This window comes from Pinus tabuliformis, chromosome 3_1, assembly GCF_031772625.1.
Source record: "Pinus tabuliformis cultivar Carrire ecotype Pingquan chromosome 3_1, CPIR1, whole genome shotgun sequence".
NCBI classification, from domain to species: Eukaryota; Viridiplantae; Streptophyta; class Pinopsida; order Pinales; family Pinaceae; genus Pinus; species Pinus tabuliformis.
The window spans coordinates 853984562-853990910 of record NC_142301.1 but is presented as its reverse complement, the minus strand read 5'-3'; the positions used below and the strand labels follow the sequence as shown (position 1 = coordinate 853990910).

At 35.2% G+C, this 6349-nt stretch overlaps 1 pseudogene across 1 annotated transcript; it reads left to right on the top strand.

The window, feature by feature from the left end:
• The first annotated feature begins 4774 nt into the window (after positions 1-4774).
• LOC149190241 (glutathione S-transferase TCHQD-like) lies at positions 4775-5807 on the top strand (annotated as a pseudogene). Its single transcript, XR_016256466.1, has 2 exons — positions 4775-5112; positions 5219-5807. The product of XR_016256466.1 is annotated as a glutathione S-transferase TCHQD-like (transcript).
• Positions 5808-6349: the final 542 nt, after the last annotated feature.

The following is a 6349-nucleotide window of genomic DNA, read 5'->3' as shown; positions in this document are numbered from 1 at the left end:
AACCAATTGGGAAGAGGCGATCTAAAATTGCTGATAGGCACTGTTTTTTTATCGCAAAGGTCTTTATAGCGTTATTTGAAGGAAGGATAATCCCAAAAGGAGAACGTAACATTGAAAAAGGTCCTTTGGAAGGATTTCATAAGGAATTTTCAAATGGTTTGAGGCATACAAGATATGGTATATATTGTTGGTAGGATCTACAAGATCAAACAATTAATAATTGTTGAGAGATTTTATAGAGATTTTGCCCTGATTTTAAATGTCTTATGTGGACTTCTTTCCGCCATTCCGATGTTGATATTTAAAGCTAATATAATGACTGGCCTTATAACATTAAAATCAACAACATCCCTCAGATTCTCAAGCTTGTTTGAAAAGTTGTCAGGTGGCAGTAACGTCTGCATCAGTACAGATGAACTTTTAACATTCCCCAACTCTCTTGAGGACTTGGTTTATTTTATGCTTATAAGATGTGGGAAATTTATTTAGAACAAAGGAGGACATTTTAGATGCAAATAAAAGGAATATTTTAACACCCAAGGTACATCTTCTAGTGTAGCTTATTTTACTGTAGAGGAAATGTGAAGATATTTGTTGTGTTACATTTGTAAAAAGAGTGATTGTAGCAGCAATAATCTCTAGACTAAAGCAACGACTTGATTACCCTTCATTTGTCATCAATCACTACTTATCTATAGCAACTTCTATAGATTGTGGGAATAAGTAGCAAAAAACACAGAGATGTTTTCTATTAGCAAGGTAAATCCAAAGGCAAAGTTTTCTTTCAAGCTTGTACCAAAAACTGGAATTAGAATTATTCTCTGTGGAGTTGTCAACGGTAATGCTGATATAATACAAATATCAAAACATGAAGGGGGCACTAGAGGAAGTTTGATAAGTTCTATAAAACACAGGAATTTTGGGAGTCGAATGATGATCGTGAAGAACTCCTAGCAGCTGCAAATACTGCTATCAATGCAAGTGAAACTGCATGTTCATGACCATTTTGGAATAACTGGAGCCTCTTTTTGCATTCTTCACTTAGGATGGCCTAGACCTCCTCAAGGGACAAATCAAATAGGTGGAGGACATACATGCATCTACAAATTATATATCTGGAGACCATCAGAATGGAAGGCTAGTCTCATTATTACAGGCAAGCAAAAAAATATTGTCAAATGGAAGTGTGAATAACAAGGCCTTGAGGCTTGGAAGTTTGAATGACACAAAGGATATGGAGAGTCCAAAGGGTGCTCTCAGCTTTAATTATTGAAGACGGCCTCCAAGAAGCCAACATAATTCTATGTGACGGACAACAAGACAACTCTATTCAATGAACTAGTGAGGATTCTCCTTATGATACTATCTAGATTAGCAGTGACACTAAGAACACAAACAGTCACAATGCCTAAGGTAAATGGCTCCTCCAAATCTCAAAATATATACCATGATTTCAAAAAAAATTGGGGGAATGTTACCTTGTAATGCTTTTCCAAATTACGCATAGCATCCAACATTACCTTTGTTGCTACAACTCCAACCTACCACAGTGTCATTGGTAAGGGTTTCATCATGAAGAATTGCAAAATTCATGCAATTGATATGTTGGAATGTCTAAGAACGGATTCTGGTAAAGTCATTCTGCTTAAGCTTTATTTGGGAACACAGAGGACTGGTCGATACTGAACCAATCCAATAAGTTTGGCAATTTTACTGGAGGCCTTTACCTTTAAATTATTTGTTGTATAGATTCCATAATGAATCAACAAATTAATTGACAACAGGGGATTCAAGTTATATTAACTAGAAGCACACCTTGCCAGAAAAGTTCTTATTGATGGATTCATCTTTGGCTGCATGGTTGGATCAAGTACGCAGTGTGAGCTGACAGTGTTGAACAATTTATATGCATGCAAATTGATAAGAAAGAATTTCATACATAAATTGATTTTTAAGGAGAAGATCAAAGATGTGTAACACAAATCTGTTGTCCAAGTACATCAGGTGTTAAAGGCTTTGTTCTAACACTGGAGTAGGAGCACAAACCAAGCTCATCTCTAACACTTGTAAGTAAAGTTGAAAAAGTCGATTGAGAAATAGAATTAGAAGTCAACGTAAAAAAGAGCTGTCAAGAATATGTTGAAATGTCCAATTCAAAGCCTGTACTTGATGTGAATTCCAACCAGCTTGTGACGTTGAAGAACAATAGTCTATTAATTGTAGTCGTGGCAAGAATTATAAGTCATTGGTATTTGATGTGTGCACACAATTAACTTAGTGATAGTAAGCACTTTGAGGGGGTTGGAATGGGAAGGTGAACATAACTCTCCTCTATTGTCTAAGAATTGCAAATAGAATCATTGGTATTAGACAACTAAATAAACAAAAAAAAATTCCAGCTAAACAGAGATGCCTCTTTTACAATGATCAAGGCTTATAGTACAAGACTATGCCCAAACTATACATTTTGATTCAATGATAAGTAAGCTCCTGGAATTAGTTAAAATGAATGTTGGTGAAACACCAATGGAAGACTAATCTAAAGGTGTGCAAAACGATATCAAGAGAATGGTGAACCCATGAGTAACCAGGATGTAGTCCATATAGTCTCATGTGGTAATGATGTGGAAAAAAATACATTTAGAAACATGTGCAGGCAGTGTAGATCAATAAGTTCTCACGTGAAGGCAATGTTAGAGATACATTTGATGGCATTTGCAACTATTTGTTTTGAAGGTGTATCTTTCCAAGTTAAAAACACCAAATCATCAGATACTAGAATGACACAGGTCTATTTGAGGCATTATATTTATCTCAAGTTTTATTAATTTTTCCATGCTAAGGTTAGATACGGCTAGGCTTGAAAGCATTAGTAGTTGGACAATGGTGGCTTTGGTGCCTGGTTATACAATAAGAAGTAAAGGAAATGTACATAAAGTGATCAAAGAGGAGATTGGGATAAGGTAGGAGACAAGAATTGTTACTGGAGGTTCAACCCAAGATACATAAAAAATGATGGAAAGCAATACATCAGCCAGCATTCAGTGCAAACACACCTCACAAGATCAATACTAAATCTGTAGCATTGGATTCCATGTGATGTCAATAAAAATTATTATTGACATGTAAAAAAATGGACTGATAAATCTACGAACATTCCATTTTCCAGGTAACACCCTTGCTTATGTGGCAGTCTTCAAATGGTGGAAAAATGCTCCTTAGACTCTAGAAAACATAGCAAAGCTAACATGCATATTACTTTCGAGGTTCGGACTTTGGTTTCTATTTCCTTTGCAGGTCGTACATGATGCAGACCTATGAAAGATAGAGTCATTCAGAGTGCAAAAATTTGGCTTTTCTTTTCATTTGGAGGCCCTATTCAGTGCAGAAAGATACTCTGTTTCCTCTGCCACTATCCGTCCTCCCGGAACTGAATTGATAATTCCAATCTGCGTACCATAGTAATACATCCAGAAATTATGGCAAAAAAAAAATCTGAGGTAGCAGTCGACATGGCACAAAAGCTATACCTTCAAAGTTATGGTCCAATAAAATGTTTGAAAAATAATTTTTTCAATAATATTTAAAAATAAATATTTATTTTCAAAGTCAAACATTATAACTTGGATTGATCAATACTAAACTAATAATGATCAACAAACTATAATGGCAAAGACTAATATATATATATTATATATATATAGTAGATTAATATCAACCTTCGTCTAAAAATGAAACACCATTTACCTTTATCTCGAGATTTAGTAAATTTGGTTAAATAGTTGAGGAAAATGTAAATTTTTATTTTTAAATAAATATTAAAATTAACTTAAAAATATACACCAATAAAGAATACATAATTAAGCTACAACTTAAATAATATCTTAACTAATTCTCTCTCATTGCAAACACTTTAACTCATCAAATGTTTGCTAAATCTAATGGTGGTTCACTAATTTGACTAATTACTCGCACTCTGGAATTGGACTTGTCTTATTGAAGAGCACATACCAGATATTGATGGAATCCCATCACCTAAATTTCAAAAAACTAGCGTGTTAAGTTTTCTCAGAATATTTTCTTTGTAATCTGACTTGCACCCTTGAAAAGAAATAATACTCCCATGGACATGAAAATCTGTATTCAATTGCTGGTTCAGTCCTGTTGTAATAGTTTGAGAGATACATATTACCATATGAAATTTGGACGTCCATTGCTGGATTAGTCCTGTAATTCCCATATGAAAATTTGGTTTAGTCCTGTTGTAATAGTTTCAGAGATACATATTACCATATGAAATTTGGACGTCCATTGCTGGATTAGTCCTGTAATTCCCATATGAAAATTTGGATTCCATAGCCGGATCTGCCGTATTACAATAGTTTCAGAAATACTGGATTTTATTGCTGGATAAACCATGTTTTAATAGGGATTTTACAATAGTTTCAGAAATACTGGATTTTATTGCTGGATAAACGCCATGAAGCAAAACATGTTGCAAGGTACAAACACTTGGAAACCTAGGTAGGGACCAACCAGTCTCAATTTGTCTAATTTGTCTATTATATTGAATAACGATATATTGCTACTTTAAGAATCATCCAAAATAAAGAAAAGATATACCGGAGTATATATTTCTCTGAAAGACATTGATACACCTAAATTGTTGATTAACTGTAGCATTGAGGCTTCTCCAGTAATTGAACGCATCAAAGTGCGATTTTATAATAGATTACATACTGAATGAAAAAATATGTCCTGTCTCTGAGAATAATTTACCAGCCTAATTTTTCCCTTTCACATTGCTATATGCATCACATTCATTGCTGTCGGAAACAGCAGTAAGAAGCAGGTCTGTGAATTATCTATTGCAAGGTCTGCGAACTGTAAGGCATTCAATATGATGGATTTTTATTACCATCCCCCTTCACTTGACTGCCAAAAGGTATGCTTGGTGATGGAAGAGAAAAATACGAAGTATAACCCCCACATTGTGGATCCTTTCAAAGCAAGGAATTTGGATGCAGAGTTTTTCAGGCAAATTCCTAATGGTAACATTCCTGTACTAATCACTGCGGATCAAGTTTTCTGTGACTCACTGACTATGATTCGGTAAGTTTCTTTCACCTACAGAATGTATAATATTTGAATTATTTTCAGAGGCCTTACTGATGTCTATTTAATGATTCGTATCCTACCAATTTTTATTGGAAAACAGGTATCTTGCCAAGATTGGCAAGCCTTTAGGCCATAAAAGGGTAGATCAGAGCAAGGTCCAGGAGTGGCTAGAGAAGATTGATTCATGGGACTCGAAACTCTTCACGATAAATCACTGTCCAAGTGATCACGCTAATTCAAAAGGCAAGTTGTCATTACTCGTCTTGTGGAAAATCCTGATTTGGCAGGAAAATATCACAACAAACTTCAAGCCATGCATGCCATGGAGGAAATGTTGAAGGATCAGGAGGCTTTGGCTTCAAACACGAATGAACTTATAAGGCTACTTAATGAGGCTGAGAAACAGCTTACAAACACACAGTTTTTGGCTGGAGCTGAGTTTTCTGTGGCAGATTGTGCTGAGGTTTTGAAGTTGGACAAAGAGTATTTTCGGAAGCATCCTCGTCTTATATATTACTTCGAGCAGATGAAGGAAAGACCAAGCTATCAGACTGTAATAGGCCCATATTCCACCTTTTTTGGAAAGATGAAAATTTTATTGCCTTCTATCTGTAATATGAGCATCAGGAGATTGCTACATAACTACTAGTATGCATGGTATTATTTTGTTGTCCTCTATCTGTAATATGATCATGAGGCTGTTGCACAAATATAGTATGCATAGGATTATTTTGTTCTGCATGATTACAGACTATATAGAACCCTCAACCCCTTAGATGACCAAGCAAGCAAGCAATACAATAGTATAGTCGTGAAGCTTGTGAAGGGCCTATTGAGATTTTTATGCTAGTCGTGAAGCTTGTGAAGGGCCTATTGAGATTTTTATGCCTGCTATAGAAATTTGGCGAGCTCTATTGTAAACAGATTCACAGGCAGGCTAGAATTTTGAAGTGGGCTTAGCTATTGGTTAAGCCACAACGAGCATGCGGGCTAAGCTTTTATTTGTGACTCTGTTATATTTTCTCTGTAGTTAGCTTGATTAATGCAAACAGTGAAAGACTTGGCAATGGTACTTAAATCAGTCAGCTTTAGGAGCATCACAAGAACCAATCAGTATGCTATATAATTTCGACTTTAAATTACCATTACAGATCTTCTGACAAGTTATTCTAGCAGCATTTTCTAATCAGTGTGCTATGTAATTTCGACTTGAAATTACCATTACAGCTCT